Raw genomic sequence first — 20521 nt, 5'->3', positions numbered from 1 at the left:
AATAATGCTTCGAAGCTCTTCAAATGCCACTTTGCTAATACGGAAGTACATGAAGAATATTTCCTTATCTGATTCTAGTTCCTTCACTAAAGTATGAAACTCTCCCAACATTTCTCTTTTTTTGGTTAATGTTGTGGACCCAAATACTTCTTCTCGCTATTTTATTTTTCTTTTTACGAGAATATTGATTTAATAATAATACTCGTAGTAAATCATCTTCAAAATCGCTTTCAGAAGACATGGCAAAGCTATCGTCTGCTGAGAAGAGAATAACATAAATATAACCTAAAAAGTAAATATCAAATCCACTTAATAAAAATTTATAAAATAAAATAAAGAAATAAAAGTTCTCGATGTCAGACAACTGTGTATTAGAAAGATTATATTACTTGCACAAAAACAACGTCAGCACTTTCCTTCCATCGACCACCTTCACGACACCTGACTTTTAAGGAATAATCCAATAGTCCCAATAAAAACCTCGACGTCCCTTGGGCAACGGCATTTCTCGTACTTAGGACCTAAATTATTTAGTATAATTCCTAATGCTTGGAAAACGAAAAGTACAAATGTTTTGCGCAAATTGGCCAACGACTGGCTCCTTGATTTAGGGAGGGTTAAAATGAAGGTTTGTAGATCAATAGATAATCTCATTATAAAAATATACATGCGCATTATTGTCATACATCATTTTATAAAGACCATTCAATACAAAAACACATATTTATCACCCCTGAACACAATTGTCTATTCTGTATTAATCTATACTTTATTTACCAATGCCATCGATTATTTTATAATCACCCAACTATATTATAAGCTTATACACTTCCCAATTTTTCTACCTTACAACTCCTGCGGTGAGATGTCTTTTTATTAATACTGTTTCGTGACGATGTATTATTTTGACACTTTTTCCGCTCCAACCAATAAGGAGGCTAGGATGCCAATTTATCAGTTTGTCTCTGCGCAGTGTGGCTTTGAGTTGACTGAGCTGCCCGCGCCTGCGCCTTAACGAAACCAGGATCGAATGACAGTTAACGACTTTTCCCGTGTACCGTACCGATATGTGCAATCCTCTCCAGGTGCATGTGAATTCCTCAACCACTGAGCGCTCACCGAAAACCGTAAGTTTACATTGCGAGTAGCTTTCTGTTTGGTGTGCGATCTAAGCGTTAATTCACATCGGCACACACCTGCCGAGATTATTCTAATTATAACCTCACCCATGTGTTGATGGTCCACGCGGCTATCGCACAACTACTATCTGGCTGTTATTTACTTTCCCCGTTTTGTTTTATATTAAGTACTAAATTATGATATGAACTAAACTTTTCAATTTGACTGGCCTAAAACAGTATCCATTCCTAGTTGGCTAGTCAAAGTTTCCGCATGTTTTATTGCATGATTTTTATGGGAATAAATTTATTATTATTATTAACTGACGCGCACGTACGTGGTACGTGCACGCGTACGTACGTGGGCCAGTGTAAACACCGACAAGAACGTTGCGCCGCGTTACGTTGCGTGGCGCGGGCTAAGTGTGATTCTGCTGATGTCATAATACTTGTCTATGACTTCATTATTGTCTTTGTAAAACTAACCTAATTTGTTGACTCATCCTTTTGTCATCGCCAGTCGTATCACTCGGTTTTTAATCTCTAATTCTACATTTTATCCCTTACACTGTTTAACCCACGAAGTTCAATTTATCTTCCCATACTTTTTATTTATAAGTGAGTTCTAATGATTTTAATAATTACTCTAATCATTTCGGTAGTGGCCCTTATCGGTACACCTAAGTTAGGAAATCTATTGGCGTTTTGTTTGCGTAACGTTCAAACTGTCAATTAGACGTCTGCTTATTTTAATAATGAAAATATTTTAATTATTAGTTACAAATATTTTATTAAAAGCGGATTAGCGGACTTAACAAAAGGTTTTCGAGCTTTACTTTACTTATAGTTATAGTTATATTAACTTATCAGACGATCAACGACGAATCTTTCAACAGATTTCCAATGTCAACTTCAAGGTCAAGATAGTCACAATATGTATATCCCTATTTCCAAATATGAGTTTCGCATAAGATATCATTGTTTTGACAGAATATTTATCTCTTTCAAAGGAGGGTTCCGTTACAACTATGTTCTGTTTCAGGTACATATACATTAGTTTGGGCTTGTACCAATTACCAAACCCTACCACAGCAGTGCCATGGATCTAGAAAACCAAGAAACTGTTTCCGTCAAGACGGAACCAGGGCTCCAGGAAGGAGGCGGATGTGTAATGCCGAACACGTTTATGGATTTCGACCACCCAGATGTAAAGAAGGAATGTGCGGAGAGTACTCAGACAGCCAGTTAGTTGCATTACTTACGTAAAATAAATTATTTGTTATTAATCCAAGTCCATTTTGGATTGCCATGGCGACAGCACATAATATGCCTGTTCACGCGGTCCTCTTTTGCCGTAGTCATTTTAATTTTTATCATGATATATATCTTTACCAGAACAGCCAAACTACATCATTAGTCAAAGTTAGTAATTTTTATTTAGTTTTTGTGAATTCCCCAAATGAGTCCTAACTGCTCTGAACCTCTTGGTTTAATTGGTGTATGTTGTAAGGCTGGTAGAAAGGAGGGGATGAAGATGGGGAGGTGATAGGTGTGAAGTCCTGGCTATTCAGATGGTGTCATTACAATCAATGTTTAAATTGTGAATTGTTTATATTACACCAAGGCGATACCGAAAGTATCTCCCACGCTGGAAATAAATTGTGAGATATACAAAACATAATAGATATACTACAAAAATAAATTGTGAGAAATCATGAAGTCATCAAATAAAATTTACTTGCGTCCGCTGGAATTTTATCCCGGGACCTACAGATTACTAGTCGAGAACCATACCCTACAATCACAGAAGACGCTAATGCTCACAATAAGTGCTCGATTCATCAAGTTGTCCACTTTATACTCATACGTTAAAAATACATATTGATGGAAGAAAACATCATTTCGTTGACTTAAAATGACTCCACACTGAAGGTGCTTAAGAATAAATACCTTTCCTTCCTGAAGCGGACCTCCGGGTCATTATTATTAATTCTCTTCAATTAATCTTGAACTCTCTTCTCCTAATTCTCACTTCTGCAGGGTTAGTCAACGATTTTTTTTATCGAAAATATTTTATATATTTTTTTTTTGTTTTACCTTAATTGTCAATATACGAACATGTTGTTTTATAGCTTACATTAATAAGGAGACTACAACGGTCAATGCGAAACTCGGACGCCGAGAAGATAATGATGGGGGATTCTCTTGTATGGAAATTGATATAGACCTGCAGGATGTAAAAAGGGAATGCTTAGAACGCTCTGAAAGAATTGACCAGTCCGGTAAATATAATTTCTTTTTGTTTATAATTTCTGCCTTCTTATTTTTTATAAATTTTTATCAATTTTCTGTGCTTTCTTATCCTTAGTATTGATATTAAGTCGTACTGAGCCTTTATAATCGTATTTCTTTATTCTTTTCTACAGATCTGAAGACGCATCCTATGGAAAAACAATTATTTTATCCTCACTGCACCTATTCCAACTTTCATAAGTCGAATTTCAAAAGGCACTTAAGCACCCATACAGGGAAAAAACCTTTTTTATGTTCTAAGTGCAACTACTCATCTTCTCAAAAAAGCCATCTTACGAGGCACATACTGATTCACTGTGGAGAAAAACCTTTTTCATGTTCTGAGTGCAATTATTCATGTTCTCGAAAGGGCAATCTGACGAGTCACATGCTGACTCACAGTGGAAAAAAACCTTTTTCATGTTCCGATTGCAATTATTCATTTTCTCGAAGGGGCACTTTGAAGAGCCATATGCTTACTCACAGTGGAGAAAAACTTTTTTCATGTGCTGAGTGCAACTATTCATCTTCGCAAAAAAGCCATCTTACGAGGCACATGCTGACTCACAGTGGAGAAAATCCTTTTTCATGTTCCGAGTGCAATTATTCATTTTCTCGAAAAAGCCATCTAAAGATGCACATGCTGACTCACAGTGAAGAAAAACCTTTTTCATGTTCTGAGTGCAATTATTCATGTTCTCGAAAGGGCAATCTGACGAGTCACACGCTGACTCACAGTGGAGAAAAACCTTTTTCATGTTCCGAGTGCAATTATTCATGTTCTCGAAGGGGCACTTTGAAGAGCCATATGTTTACTCACAGTGGAGAAAAACCTTTTTCATGTGCTGAGTGCAACTATTCATTTTCTCGAAAAAGCCATCTAAAGATGCACATGCTGACTCACAGTGGAGGAAAACCTTTTTCATGTTCTGAGTGCAACTATTCATGTTCTCTAAAGGGCAATCTGACGCGTCACATGCTGACTCACAGTGGAGAAAAACCTTTTTCATGTTCTGAGTGCAACTATGCATTTTCTCAAAGGGGCCATCTGAAGATCCACATGCTGACTCACAGTGGAGAAAAACCTTTCTCATGTTCCGAGTGCAACTATTCATGTTCTCGAAATGGCCAGCTGATGATACACATGCTGACTCACAGTGGAGAAAAACCTTTTTCATGTTCCGAGTGCAACTATTCATGTTCTCGAAAGGGCCATCTGACGATACACATGCTGACTCACAGTGGAGAAAAACGTTTTTCATGTTCTGAGTGCTACTATGCATTTTCTCAAAAGGGCCATCTGAAGAACCACATGCTGACTCACAGTGGAGAAAAACCTTTTTCATGTTCCGAGTGCAACTATTCATGTTCTCAAAAGGGCCATCTGACGATACACATGCTGACTCACAGTGGAGAAAAACCTTTTTCATGTTCTGAGTGCAACTATTCATCTTTAACAAAAAGACAACTTAAAATTCACATGTTTACCCATGGTGGAGAAAAACCGTTTTCATGTTCCGAGTGCAACTGTACATGTTCGACAAAGGGCAATCTAAAGAGGCACATGCTGACTCACAGTGGTGAAAAACCTTTTTCATGTTCTGAGTGCAACTATTCATTTTCTCAAAAGGGCCATCTGACGATACACATGCTGACTCACAGTGGAGAAAAACGTTTTTCATGTTCTGAGTGCAACTATGCATTTTCTCAAAAGGGCCATCTGAAGAACCACATGCTGACTCACAGTGGAGAAAAACCTTTTTCATGTTCCGAGTGCAACTATTCATGTTCTCAAAAGGGCCATCTGACGATACACATGCTGACTCACAGTGGAGAAAAACCTTTTTCATGTTCCGAGTGCAACTATTCATGTTCTCGAAAGGGCCAGCTGATGATACACATGCTGACTCACAGTGGAGAAAAACCTTTTTCATGTTCCGAGTGCAAATACTCATTTTCTCAAAAGGGCAATCTGACGATACACATGCTGACTCACAGTGGTGAAAAACCTTTTTCATGTTCCGAGTGCAACTATTCATGTTCTCGAAAGGGCACTCTAACGAGGCACATGCTAACTCACATTAGAGAAAAACCTTTTTCATATTCTGAGTGAAACTATGCATATTATCAAAGGGGGGCTCTGAAGAACCACATGCTGACTCACAGTGGAGAAAAACCTTTTTCATGTTCTGAGTGCAAATATTCATTTTCTCGGAAGAGCTATCTGACAAGACACAGTTAAAGAAAACCTTTGTCTCGTTTCGAGTGAATATAATAATTATATTTTGTGACGAGCCACATGCTGACTTACAATAAAAAGTTTACGGAAAACATTTTGAATTCAAATATTCAACCACACTGCTATTCACATACTTTTTTATGAATTGCACGTTATGTTCACACGAAAAAAGTTACAATCGTTAGTAAAGCTAAGGTTAAGAAGCTTTATTTTATTTTATGTTTTTTGGAAGCATCTCCGACTCACACAGCTCATGCATCTGAGAACGTTAAACGTGTATCTCAATTTTCAAGAAAAAAATAAATACTGCCAACGAGATCGAATTTTTGGATGTTTTGAAGAACGATAATGCCGGCCTATTGTCAGTTTTCGAAATAATTCAAATAAATCCAATTATTAATAAATTAATAACATTATTCCACATACCCACCTTCATATATTTGTTACTCCTATGATAGCCAGCAAAAATAATAAATTAATATAATAACTTATAAGTGTACATATTTCAACTCGATTATATAAACATTATAATTAACACTATAAAATAGAAGTAGGCCGAGTGGCCCAGTTGTAGCATTGTGAACCATGTCATTTTACTTACTTCATTATTAATTATCTTTTTCTTAATGAATATGAATCTTAATTTGTTTGTTTACATGTTTTTTTGTAATAATCATATTGACTTTAATAATTATTGATTACAAACACTTTATATTCTTCATCTTGAGGCTCACCACTCTTTTAAACACAAGCACTTGGTAGAAGAAAAACATTTAAAAAATCAAAAGCTGTGGAAAGTAAGTTGACGAATTATTTTAGTTAACATAAATGATTATTCTCTGTAAATTGATTAATTATTTATTGAAGAATAAAAATTGTTTGAGACAAATATTCATCTTATAATATCTTGTTTCATGCACCTATAATCCTTTAGTATTTTATGTACAAATTTTTTAAATTATAGCGAATTCATCAGTATAAGTGAACTTATGTCTGTCAGTATGAAAGAGACAGGCATATCTGAGTGGGACAGCATGACCGAGACGTATAAAAAGGCATGTCTGTTGTAACTCGTCATCTTTTCATTAGCAAACTTTTATACTGTCCATTGTATCAATACTTGTAGCTACCTGAATAAAACCAAATAGTAACGGAGTACCCACATACTTTTATTACAAAGAAATCTGGATTATCAGCACGGAAAATCACCACAGTTTATATCACCAATATTTTTAATAAAAAAGTAATATAATTTTCAAAATTTTATTTATATGTCAGATGTAAAAAAAAATCACAATTTATCGCAAATTTAGCCCCGAAAGATCAACATCAAGGGAAATCAATAACAATCCAAAAAGTTTTAAATTGCTAAGAAAGACTATTTTAAAATGAAAGCGTATTTTTAATTAATTAATATAAATGTTCCCATATCTAATTATGGATTGTGCTTTCAGGCAACTATTAATAGGGACTGTCTATTGACTGTTCTTTTTGTAATAAATCTCGTTAAGTATTGGTTTTTAAGTTGTTATCCCAAAATATCATTATTCCATTCGTCCATAAGACCATATTGCTCATCAAAATATGTTCCGTAGAACTTTGTTATAAAAGATACGCTTAACTAGGGATATACAAAGATTATTGTACGAAAGATGTGTTGCGAAGGTTAAAGATGTGTTCGGTGTTAACCCTTTAAATATTAGGAAACCAAATTCGTAGATGCTTGGGACCAAATTTGGTCTCCTTTTAATTAACGGGTTGAAATTAAACTGTGTAACATTTTGTAATAGATTCATTCTGTTGCGGGGATTAAACTGTTGTGAATAAATTTTGACAATATTTTATATATCACTCATGTAATTAATCATAACAGACACAGCAAGCATTACTTAATTAATCGCGGCGCGAAAAGATTAAGTTGTTTTGATTAGCTCATTAACTCTTAAACCCTACCACTCTGGGAATGTAATTATTCCTTCCACGGGGTACTGAAGTACCCCGCGCAAAAAAAAATTAATAAAATAAATATTTGATATTTTTTTTAATATTTTTTCTATTATGGCAAAGTAATAAGAAAAGACAATAAAATTTATTAATAAAAACTAATTGACATTTTTGCCGTTACATGAAGGACAGATTTTGTATTGATGGTCAACACAAATATGGCGGCGACAAGTGTTACAGACGGATCGAGATTTTCTGTCCTTTGTGCGCGGAAAAAAGCAGCAGCGACCAGGTTTGGGATTATCAGGGACCGGTCTATGATCTTCACTATGAATATTCAAGTCTGCACGTATAGTTTCTCTGATATCCCGGGGTAAACTTGGCTATTGTATATATGCTCTCATATGAGGCTTTATGAGTGCCATTGACAAACTCTTAAGAAATTCACGCCGCTTGGTTATTTTCTCTTTATCAATGTTAGTTGACAGCTTGAATATGACCCAAGAGTTGACAGCAACGGCATTTAGCAACCCGTAGAAGAGACACATGGGCCACCTTTTGGTCTTCCTGGACGTCGAGTACTTCTTACAAAGTTGGTCGAACACATCCACCCCGCATTTGGTTTTATTAAATAAATGTTTTATTTCTGGAAGGTACACTTCATTATCCTTGTCATGCATGGTGGACAACATGATTACAACTTTCTTCTTAGCTGACTTCAGAGGACAATACGACAAAAGTGTGAGAGGTCCGTCGTAGGCAAACATTGATGTGCATCTTTCTCGATTTGTAGTATCCAAGAAAACAGGAGGAATTTCTCGTTTATTCTTATTTACAGTTCCAACTAATTTTATACCCTTTTCCAGTAACTTCTTGGCTGTGGATATAGACGTGAACCGATTGTCACATGTCAGGTTTCTGTTAAGACGTTACCAGGTGGGTGCAACAAAATATTGCGGCAAGGCATTCGTGAGCGAGAAGGCTTTTTTTTTTTTTTGTGACACCTCACAAAAGTGTCCCTGCCTGTGCAGTGTACAGACAAGGGAACTATGTCACCAACCGGTTGGGCGGCGTTGTGAGGTGGAATAAGGTAGGGGCTGTAGGAAGGGATTTGTTAATGCCGGCCTTGAAGAGGCTCGGATTATAGGAGGGAGGAAAAACAGATGCCGGTAGCTCGTTCCACATACGAGCCGACTTACACAAAAACGAGTCGTAAAAACGGCCCGTTCTCATGAAGCCAACGTCAACCGTGAACGGGTGTTCAGTTCGTGTCCGTCGAGTTTCGCGCACGTGCACCGGTGCATCAGGAATCAATGCTGCTATCTACTTGGAGCAGGCTCCATTGAAATACCTGTAGAACAGACACAGCATGCCTACATTGCGTCTATGCATTAGAGAAGGCAATCGGTCTGTTAACAACGGATTGTCAATCAGACGGATCGCTCTCCTTTGCACAGATTCACGCAGGTTTATCAAGTATTTTGGGGCACCAGCCCAAAGGTGGCTCCCAAATTCAATAGATGGGCGGACTTGAGACTTGTACAGGGTCAGCATCTGGTCAGCAACTCAGGCTTAATAACACCAGCCCACTTATGTCGATTTTTATGACCTTTTCCGTACAGAACTAATGGAGAATCTAGCACACGAACCAAGCGCCTACCTTCTTCATTTATACCAGCCCCGTCATTGTCAGGCACTAAATACTCTTCATCTCCTTTCACACTATCTTGATCACCGTCTTCGTGAGATGCGACTTCAAAATGGTCCCGGAAATCCTCGGAAACACCGTCGGGCTCATCTTCTGAATCTTCTCCTAGGTTTAGCTCTTCGTCGTCAAAAACCAACAAAGCAGCTGCAATTTCACCCCCCCCCCCAAAATATTGAGTCTGGGATGCCATGTCTGAAAACAATACAACACCTCATTACACTGCATACACTGTCATTACATTCATAACACATTATTAGTCCGTGAATGTCTCGTTATTGGGCGCAGGCTCTGCCTATCAACACTGAACTCTAACCATTATCACAAAGTAAAGTAAATCATGAATATGTGTAAACTTACCAGGATGTCGAAAAGCAACTTCAGTAATAATATTTGGCTAATTTATATAGCGCCGTTTTCGTGAGAAATCACCTCAAGGGCGCTGTGTAAATCAAGTATAACTGGAAGGAACAACTAACACTATTCCTACCACGGGGTACTGGGGTACCCCGGAACACCTGTGGACGCGAATGCACTAGCCGGGCAGTCATGGCTTACTGACGTACTTACGCGCCGAATATCGAGAGTAGATTAGCTAGAGCGATTTTTGCAACAGTGCAATATTGTTAAAATTGTTGATATTTTAAACATCAGGGGGTTACTCCAGTACCCCAGGTAGGGTTTAAGAGTTAAAGATAATATATGTAGTAGACTGCATGAGTTATATCAGTTGCGAATGCATCAAGAATCATCCAGGGGGTAGGTAGATGGGCAGTACCTACGGTGTACTCTAGTACATTCCCATGCTATTCAATTTGCACCAAAGAACGTTCCCGAACATTTTAGTTACTATCGCTAAAGTATGTTGCCGAGTACAAATGGGAATCTCTGACCAGACACGTGCTGAATCACATTGGAGAAAAACCGTTTTCATGTTTTTAGTACAACTATTCTTCTTCTCTTAAGGGCTGTCTGACGAGCCACATGCTGACTCACAGTGGAAGAAACCTTTTTTTTATGTTCTGAGTTCAACAATTCATGTTTTTGGAAGTGATGTGTAGACTGAATGCTGTAGAATTTAAATTCCTGAGGCGTATGTATGGTAAAACGACGCAGACGACGCACTAATTTATATTGCAGAAGATAATTATGAGAAAGCAATCAAAAAGATAAATAGTGACTTAGAAACATTGTCAAAATGGCTCAAACTAAATAAATTAAAACTAAATGTAAATAAGACAAAATACATGCATATAGGCAGAACAAATACGCATGAGGAACCAAAGGTTTCTATAAATGGAGAAATCATAAAAAAGTGGAAGAAATTAAATATCTAGGTGTTATTATAGACTCAAAATTGAACTTCTCAAAAATGCAGACTATACAATTAAAATAATTGCAAAAAAAATATCATTTCTTGGTAGAATCAGAAACAAAGTAAATAAAGAAACATGCCAGATAATATATAATACAATTATATCACCACACTTTAATTACTGTTCAAGTATTCTTTTTCTCTGCAATAAAGAGAAAATTAAAAAAATGCAAATACTGCAAAATAAAGCAATGCGAATAATACTTAAGCGCGATATATACACACGGATAGGAGACATGTTAAAGGAACTGAATATTTTGACGGTGAAGCAAACTGTGTATTTGAATGTACTTATTTTTATACATAAAATTAACATAGGGATGATGTCTAAGGAACTGAAAAGAAAAATAAATTACAATAACGAGATACACGGACACGGGACGAGAAATTCTAAGCAAATTAGATTGCCAACAAGAAAAAAAACAAGCACCCAAAAATCTCTGATGTACCAGGCCGTTCAACTCTATAACAAAATCCCGAAGGAAATTGCTGTGATAGAAAATATTAATAAGTTCAAAAAAGAATTAAGAAAATATGTCTATCTCAATTATTAATGTTTCTTTTTTGTGACTTTATTTAAATATTTAAAGAAAGATTATGTTTGCCAAACAATGTACATGTTTATATGTTTATAAAACTATTAGCACACACGAAGATGTGAGCTAACTTAAGATTGATAAATAAAAATAAAATAAATAAATAAAACCATGAATGATTGTATGAGAAATGTGAAGATCCGCAAAAAGTGTAAGGCTGATGTAAGTGTAATGAGTAAGATCAAGAAAGTCACGCTTAGATGGTTTGGGCATGTAAAGCGAATGAACGAAGAAAGGAATGTAAGTAGAATATATAAAAAAATGTGAATGGTAGCAGAATTCGGGGACGCCCGAGGAAGACATGACACGACCAAGTGAATCAGGTACCTACTTGAGTCGGGCCATGTTAAGAGTCAGAATTATACATATCTATGAGACGATGTATGAATATGAGTGTGTGGCCAAGACTGAGTTGTTTGGCGGTCCGTCCTCTCTGCTTCCCCCTGCGGGGAAAAAACTTGATGGTTAGTTAGTTAGTTAGTTATGTTTTACGAAACACAGGTTGTGACACAGTGGATAAAAACCATGTTCATGTTCTGAGTGCAACTATTCATGTTTTTCGAAGGGATGTTTGATAAAACACATTATGACTCATAGTGGAGAAAAACCATTTTCATGTTCTGAGTGCATGTTCAAAAGGGTAATCTGACAAATCACATGCTGACTAATCGTGAAGGTACACCTTTGTCATGGTACGAGTGAAACAAAACAATTTTGAAAGGTTTTTTGACACCAGTTATAATTCACAGAAGAGAGGGGAAAAGAGTTTTCATGATCTTAGTGCAATTATTCATAGTCTCGAAAAAGTTTTCTGACGAACCACATGCTGACTTGCAATAAAAAGTTTTCGGAAAACATTATTCTGTGTGTATAAAATTATTTATTTGTAGGGTCATAGGGGGCACAGTGGAACGCGGGGCAAGGTGAAACACCTACAATAACATTGTCCCTGTCTTACATTTCGATTGTTTTTATTAACAGCAAAATTAAGAGCACAAGCGGCCATTTTTATGCAGTTGTCAAAGTAAAAATGTTTGGGCCGCGCGTTAAATATTTGTTTTTTTGGCATTCATTTCTTATAAAAATATCGTAGCTACTGGTAAGTGACATTTAAACTGTATATTAGGTATGTAATTTATGATGTATTTTACAACAAAACATAACCTTAACCCTAGAAGCCTTATCTATTTTATAGGTGCATAAAGCCTTGACATACGTCTCAGAGGCGTACACATGTTAATGACAGCCAGTAGGCCAAAATATACCTACTTGTGCCCTATTTTTCGATGGAAAGTTAAGGTTGGTATGTAAACTAATAATAAAACACAGTTTTATTAATGAAAACTACTAGGTATCACAGTTATTTATTACAACGAATCAAAACATTATGCTTATATTCATACAAAAAAATCATCTTCTTAAAGATCAACCTTGAACATATGTTTTTTTTAAATAATCATAAATTTTTTTAAGATTAATTTCTTATTCTTAGGGCAAACATTAAAAGAAATCATGCTTTTAATTACTAGCTATAATTTTAGAGCAATCTACACAGACATCATCTTTGTGCTCAGAAAATAATGACTTTTTGCACCTACAGCACACTAATTTCGACATTCTCTTTTTTTGCGGCAAAAATAACAGTATTTACGTTTTTTGGGCTGTGGTTCTCATGCCTAAAGTTTATTATCTGAATCAGTAGGTTTTCCGAGAATTCGGCTAGTATTTTTAAGTCTGAGCTTCAAGTCTGATTCCAATGCTTGACCGAATCTGTGCTGAGTTGTTAAATGAATTCTCTTTTGATTGAGGGTTTATTTGATCATGTTGTGGCTATATTACAGCAGAATTGACAAAAGCCATGTTTAAGATGACAAAGAAAACACTCATTGACCATCTATTAGTTTTGCGGCTGCACGATATTGAGGCGCACATTAATTTGATCAAATGAATCTACAGGATCCTTTTGTTTGGTTCTAGAAATGAATCATGTCTGGTTTACCACATGAATTATTAATTATTGCATTTTCGTCACAAGAAGATAAAACGTATACCATATTTGAAGGTTTTGGCTTGTACGATAGAAGTGTCAGAGGGCCTTCGAAACAAAAAGTAGAACTGCCAACAGGTTGAAATCTCGAGATCCTCAAGTTTTCATGCATTTCCCGCTTATTTGATCGAATAGTGCCCACTAGATTTAATTTTCAGCTGGTCCTCGAGAGGTGCGGACTTTATTCATAGCTGAAGTTCTGTGAGATTGTTGACCCTTATTTGTTAACCAAACATCCCGTGTCCATTCTTACCGCGAAGAGTATTTCCAGGAACACGATAAATTCGCTCTGAGTTGGCAGATTGCGAAGCATGAGCAGAATCAGATGCTAGGTCAGTTTTTGAAATTTTGAGTCGGCTTTTTCAGTGGGAGCAGATTCTTGTAAAGAGAAAGCTACTTAGTTACATAGTTATTCTCATCTTCGCTTTGAATGTCGTCCACACTGGCTGTCCTCGTCTTCAGGAGCTGATTCTCCCAGAGAAAGATTATCTTCTTGGTCTAAGATTTTCAAAATATCGTTACTGTTTAATATATTAGACCATGACATATTGTTATCTGAAACTATCCCAAAATAAACATAAAACTGACGAGAAATTGACGAAAGTAAAAACACATAATCTTAGTTAAAAGTTACACGAAGCCTAAGTATACGTCTCGCATACGTACTATACCTCAAAAACTCAAAAATGGCTGGACTTACCTTAGTGATACAGGTACCATTGGCAAGCTCCCGTCGACTACTGGGTTCGTTTAAGAGCACGAGGCGCTAACTTCAACCGTGAGAAAGAGAAAAAGAATTTACGATTGCGTGTACACCTCGCAGGCGTAGATATGGCTTTTAGGGATAAAAGCTTGAAAAGAAATAAAGCTTGTAAAACAACAAATTATATTATAAAATAGAAGCTAGGAATATGCATTTGAAGTTTCTATTTTGATACAATTCGTGGAGGAATTCCATTATAAAGATATATTATGTAAATTTAAAAAAATTCCCCCCTTATGAAAAATTAATTTAGAGAGGATGTGATTAAAAATAGAACGAGAATCTTCTAAGCTGTACACTGTATAGAGAGTTTTCATGGCGGTTTTTTTAAAGAATTATAATGGTTTCGTTTGACATTTCGCAGATGCCGCCTGGTCGCTGAAATCTCCAAGTGCGTCTTCTGTTTCCTGGGAAAAAAGGCTGCTGTCGGACCAATGAAGCTCGAAATGTCCTCCCTCTTACCTAGAAAAAGACAAAGTTTATACATACTCTTCTATTATTCTGACTCTTGACATGGCCCTTCTTATGTATCTCATTCAACTGATCGTGTCTTCCTCGGGCGTCCCCGACTTCTGCTATCATTCTCATATATCCTCCTTACACTCCTTCGCTCATTCGGTCTACATACCCGAACAGTCTATTCGTCCCTTTCTTAATCTTACTTATTTCGCTGACATCTGCCTTGCACTCTTTGCGGATCTCCATATTCCTCACACGATCATACATGGTTTTACCACACAGACGCTAAATGGCGTCTTGGAAATTTCCGTTAATTTTATCGGAGCCTCTCTTTCTGTTACACGAGACGCTATGGTAGAGAGCGAGAGATCAAAGTACAATGTTTGCTCTGTCTATAAGCTTTACCAGCGTATAACAGCTTTGTCTACATGAAAACGGTATGGGGACGTCACACCTCATCAGGGTTACAAGGTCAGACCGGAGATATAAGCCCCTGGATAAGTGACAACTAGCTAGCGACAGGCTTTTCCATCGAAACTACAGAATTAAGATAATTTTTTTTTAATTGAAATGACATCTCAGTGTTGCCATTTCAATTATTGAACTAGCGTACACGCTTTGGAAAACAATAATGTTGACAGAGAGAATGCGCTAGAGCTTAGTTAATAAATATATCACTTGACATTTAGAAAACATTTATTATGAAACTGACTTGGTTCTATACAGTCAAAAAAGAGTAATTTTACCCGCCCCATCAGACAATAACCTCTGTGTTATATAAATCTGTAACTAGAGTTTCTCATTTTCTTATACTTATTATATTCATCATAACAGAATTGCGTTTTTTTACATAAATTTTCCTTTCTATGCAGACTAGATCATGCCTGGTCTGTTGTAACTTACAAGAATCTATGGCCAAAGCCAACCACCTTTGTTCTAAATGCAAAATCAATTCAGATTTTGGCCGCCAGAGAGCAATAATTACTAACGAACCCGTGGGTATTTTTTTGCATCCATCGTTTTTTTTTTTAAATATACCAGTGTTAATGCCGATATCATAATGCTTGTCTATGACATTATTATTGTCTATGTAAAACTAATCAATCTTTTTCACACATTTGACTTTCTTCGTCGCCAGCCGTTTCACACTCTCGAATTATACTTTGTATCCCTTACACTGCGTGGGTTACGTAGTTGAATTTATCATCCCATACTTGTGATAGTTTCTGGTGAGTACTAATGCTTTTATCAATCACCCTTATCATTTTCGCAACGGCAGTTATTACAAAATCAGATTGGTCGACCACTGTTATTTAATATTGGCTATGGGATGCTCAAATGCACAACTGCACTGTCTCTAACGCAACCTAGCTTAACTTTCGCGATTCGGTTCACCTTTGTTGGGGAATCCATTGGCGTTTTGTTTGAAGAACGCTTAAGCTGTCAATTTTACGTCTGCCTATTAAAATTTAAATGTTTCGAAAGCATTTAAAATGTAAAATTTTATTTTGAACTTCCGTTTGTACTACGCTTTAAAAAAACTAACATTTGATTCAACTTATTTACAATAAACAAAAACTATTTGCATGTACGATTAAGAAAAAGATTGATATTCAATATTATTTTCCTGAATAATAATAAACGCGAAAATTTGCCAACTGACGCACCATTTTGACAGAACAACAACATGAAGTTTACGCATATTTCGCACTTGTTTGTAGAAACTGCTAACTGATGATAAACCATTTTTCGTAATGTACATGTTTAATTTATTTACGATAAAAAAATAACTTAAATAAAAACCCCGTTATTTTTTAAAATAAGTGTATTGAGGCAAGTTTTTTACCGAATATTTTTGTAAATAAAAAAAAATAACCTAGCTCTCCTTACCGGATCTAACCAAACCTAAAATATTTTCACTTAACCCAACCTAAACTAACCTTTACTAATCTAACCCAACCTAACCGTTCATTACATTATAGACACGGGCGGGTTTATTACATTAGAACAGATTTTCCCGACCCATTTTCCACGACACCAGTTCCTTACGACACGTAATGAACTCAACTTAGAACTAAAGTAGGGTTTAACGAAGTTCTTAAAAGATGGTGTAAATGTCGTCGCAAAAAGGCAAAATATCATAACCAACAAATAAGTCACAGGAAGGTTTGCGGGAGGTTTTTTTAATAGAAACTACAGAATTAAGATAATAATATCGGATAATCAATTAACCCGTCTGAAACTTTTTGCATCTTTTTGTCAAAATAAATATGCAAACATAAAGGTAGATCACACTTAGCCCGCGCCACGCCACGCAACGTGGGTCGACGTCACCATTTCCAATGGAAATATACATTTATAATATACAATATTTAATTATAATATTAAAATAATATTTAATATACAATATACATTTTCTATGGAAATGGATGCATCATAATCACACTTGACATAGGCCCTGAGGGAAATTATTTTCTTCAGGGCCTCCTGTGTGGAGTTAATATTAAAAAAAAAATTTAAAAAAACACTAGGCAATACTCTACCAGCATTAATCAGTTTTGTCGCTCGATAAAAAAAAAATGGGTGACGAACAGTTCACTGAAACTATTAGCCAAATAAGGAATGACAATCACACCTTAGACAAACTGCCAGTCTTTCTCTGGTACCAATTGACTTTTGAAGACGTGTTTTGTTTCCTTAAATGACATTCAATAATGCTATGAAGCTCTTCAAATGCCACTTTGCTAATACGGAAGTACATGAAGAATATTTCCTTATCTGATTCTAGTTCCTTCACTAAAGTATGAAACTCTCCCAATATTTTTCTTTTTTTGTTAATGTTGTGGACCTAAATACTTCTTCTCGCTATTTTATTTTTCTTTTTACGAGAATATTGATTTAATAATAATACTCGTAGTAAATCATCTTCAAAATCGCTTTCAGAAGACATGGCAAAGCTATCGTCTGCTGAGAAGAGAATCACATAAACATAACTGAAAAAGTAAATGTCAAATCCACTTAATAAAAGTTTATAAAATAAAATAAAGGAATAAAAGTTCTCGATGTTAGACAACTGTATATTAGAAAGATTATATTACTTGCACAAAAACAACGTCAGCACTTTCCTTCCATCGACCACCTTCACGACACCCGACTTTCAAGTAATAATCCAACTGTCCCAATAAAAACCTTGACGTCCCTTGAGCAACGGCATTTCTCGTACTTAGGACCTAAATTATTTAATATAATTTCTAATGCTTGGAAAACGAAAAGTACAAATGTTTTGCGCAAATTGGTCAACGACTGGCTCCTTGATTTAGGGAGGGAGGGTAAAAAGTGAAGGTTTATAAATCAATAGATAATCTCATTGTAAAAAATTATAAAAATATGGTATGCGCATTATTGTCATACATAATTTTTTAAAGACCATTCAATAGAAAAACACATTTTTATCACCTCTGAACACAACTGTCTATTCTGTATTAATCTATACTTTATTTACCAATGCTATCAATTATTTTCTAATCACCCAACTATATTATAAGCTTATACACTTCCCAATTTTTCTACCTTACAACTCCTGCGGTGAGCTGTCTTTTTGTTAATACTGTTTCGTGACGATGTATTGTTTTGACACTTTTTCCGCTCCAACCAATAAGAAGGCTAGGATGCCAATTTATCAGTTTGTCTCTGCGCAGTGTAGTGATGGGAATGATCGAAATATTTATATCGATTTTTTTAACCGAAACATCAAAAGAATCGAATGATCCATTTGAATGAATCGCTCGGAGTGCGGGAGCAATAGCTACGGACAGGGGCAAAATTTTTTCCGTCGGGGGGGGGGGGGAGGGTAGGATTCGAAAATAGAAACTCGAATATCAAGACTATTCCTATCGTAAAAAAAATTGTTAGCATATTCCGGTTGTAATTTATTTTCATTAGTATAGCAATATTTTTGGTAAGCGAAATAATATAATAAATAGCGAAATTTCAATCACTAATTTTCAATGATTCCCTTGTTGTCTGCTAGCAACATTAGTATTATTCCTATTAGCCACGAATTTCAAATATGTATGCATATGCAATTAACATTTTTATAAATAATTAATAAGATTCGAATATCTACATACGTACAATTAAAATAAATTACTATACAAGTTTTTTAAATACAAAGAAAAATATTTTTATGTACATTATTATTGTGCTGTAATTTTCATTTGCTGTACTTTGATATCTGTTTTATATAATATTGTAAGCTCCTGCTGAATAGCTACTTAGTGTAGCCAGTGGGTACAAATTCCCATTAATAATATTTATAATTTACCTCTTAATAATAAGACAATAATTATATGCCGTTTTGTTAAAAATAACCTCTAAATCTCATGTACGTTGTAGGCGCCTACTAGAACCCAAAACAAACAATTCATTCATTTGTAATTTGTATGCAATTCACAAATTATTATTAAGTAAATAAAGTTATTTTACTACAGAAAGCGTTTCATTTTAATTACTAACTAAGAGACACCGATGTTAATTTCATTCATGTTAATTTCAAATAAATTAAATATATTTGTTCGTAGCATAGGTAGCAGATATATTATGTTTATATGAACGAACACATGTCACTTGATGAGTTTAATATATACTGAATATTGTATACTGCCCGAAGAAGCTACGGTTGTAGTGAAACCCGATCAGCATTAAATATAAAAATGGTGTTTGCTAAGTTATTGGTTTATTTTATTTTAAATATACACTACCCGAATGTCCCGAATAGATGATACATAACCTAAAAATAACATAGGTAGGTATTAAACCTTCAATACAGAAAAACTATCACCATGAAAATCTTTTACACATAAAATATACCTACTGGAAACGTAAATCGTCACCTAAAAGTATTAATTCATAATTTACAATTCACACACGAGGTTGATTATAACATCAACATGCTTCAGTAGGCAGCCAACAATGTACTTCGTTTGTCAAGCAATCTGAGATATTTCGACATCTCGAAATATAACCTCTCGAATGTGAGAATCGATTTGCGTTTTCGGACGAATTCTGACAGTTTGAAAACGATTATCTCGGACTGAACATTCGAATGATTTCTGACATTTCAGAGCGATTGTCTCGATTCCACTTTCGATGACATTTGAAAACGATTATTTCTGACCGTGCATTCGAATTAATTCTGACCAATCACAACGCTTGGCTGGCATCGATTATTTCTGACCAATCACAGCGACTACTTTCGATGACGTTTCAAAACAATTGTCTCGGAGTTGCATTCGAATTAATTCTGACCAATCACAACGCTTGGCTGGCATCGATTATTTCTGACCAATCACATCGACGAATTTCGATGACGTTTCAAAACGATTGTCTCGGAGTTGCATTCGAATTAATTCTGACAGTGAATCGAGATATTTCGAATGGTAAAAAAGATCGAGTAAACCATCGATGATTCATCGATTCCGCCCATCGCTAGCGCAGTGTGGCTTTGAGTTGACTGAGCTGCCCGCGCCTGCGCCTTAACGAAACCAGGATCGAATGACAGTTAACGACTTTTACCGTGTACCGTACCGATATGTGCAATCCTCTCCAGGTGCATGTGAATTCCTCCACCACCGAGCGCTCACCGAAAACCGTAAGTTTACATTACGAGTACCTTTCTGTTTGGTGTGCGATCTAAGCGTTAATTCACATCGGCACACATCTGCCGAGATTATTCTAATTATAACCTCACCCATGTGTTGATGTTCCACGCGGCTATCGCACAACTACTATCTGGCTGTTATTTACTTTACCGGTTTTGTTTTATATTAAGTGTTAAATTATGATATGAACTAAACTTTTCAATTTGACTGGCCTAAAACAGTATCCATTCCTAGTTGGCTAGTCAAAGTTTCCACATGTTTTATTGCACGATTTTTATGGGAATAAATTTATTATTATTACTAACTAACGCGCACGTATGTGG

General features: G+C 35.8%; 1 long non-coding RNA gene across 1 annotated transcript; it reads left to right on the top strand.

Annotated features, from left to right (window-relative positions):
• Positions 1-2241: 2241 nt before the first annotated feature.
• Positions 2242-3974, top strand: LOC149414410 (uncharacterized). The gene is made up of 3 exons (XR_016304029.1): positions 2242-2362; positions 3251-3400; positions 3545-3974. It is a non-coding gene; the product is annotated as an uncharacterized LOC149414410 (long non-coding RNA).
• The last annotated feature ends 16547 nt before the right edge of the window (positions 3975-20521 follow it).

This window comes from Hesperophylax consimilis, chromosome 20 (assembly GCF_061612785.1).
Source record: "Hesperophylax consimilis isolate HC1 chromosome 20, BYU_Hcon_1.0, whole genome shotgun sequence".
Taxonomy (NCBI): Eukaryota; Metazoa; Arthropoda; class Insecta; order Trichoptera; family Limnephilidae; genus Hesperophylax; species Hesperophylax consimilis.
The sequence above is the reverse complement of the archived record's forward strand: the minus strand, read 5'-3'. Positions and strand labels throughout refer to the sequence as shown.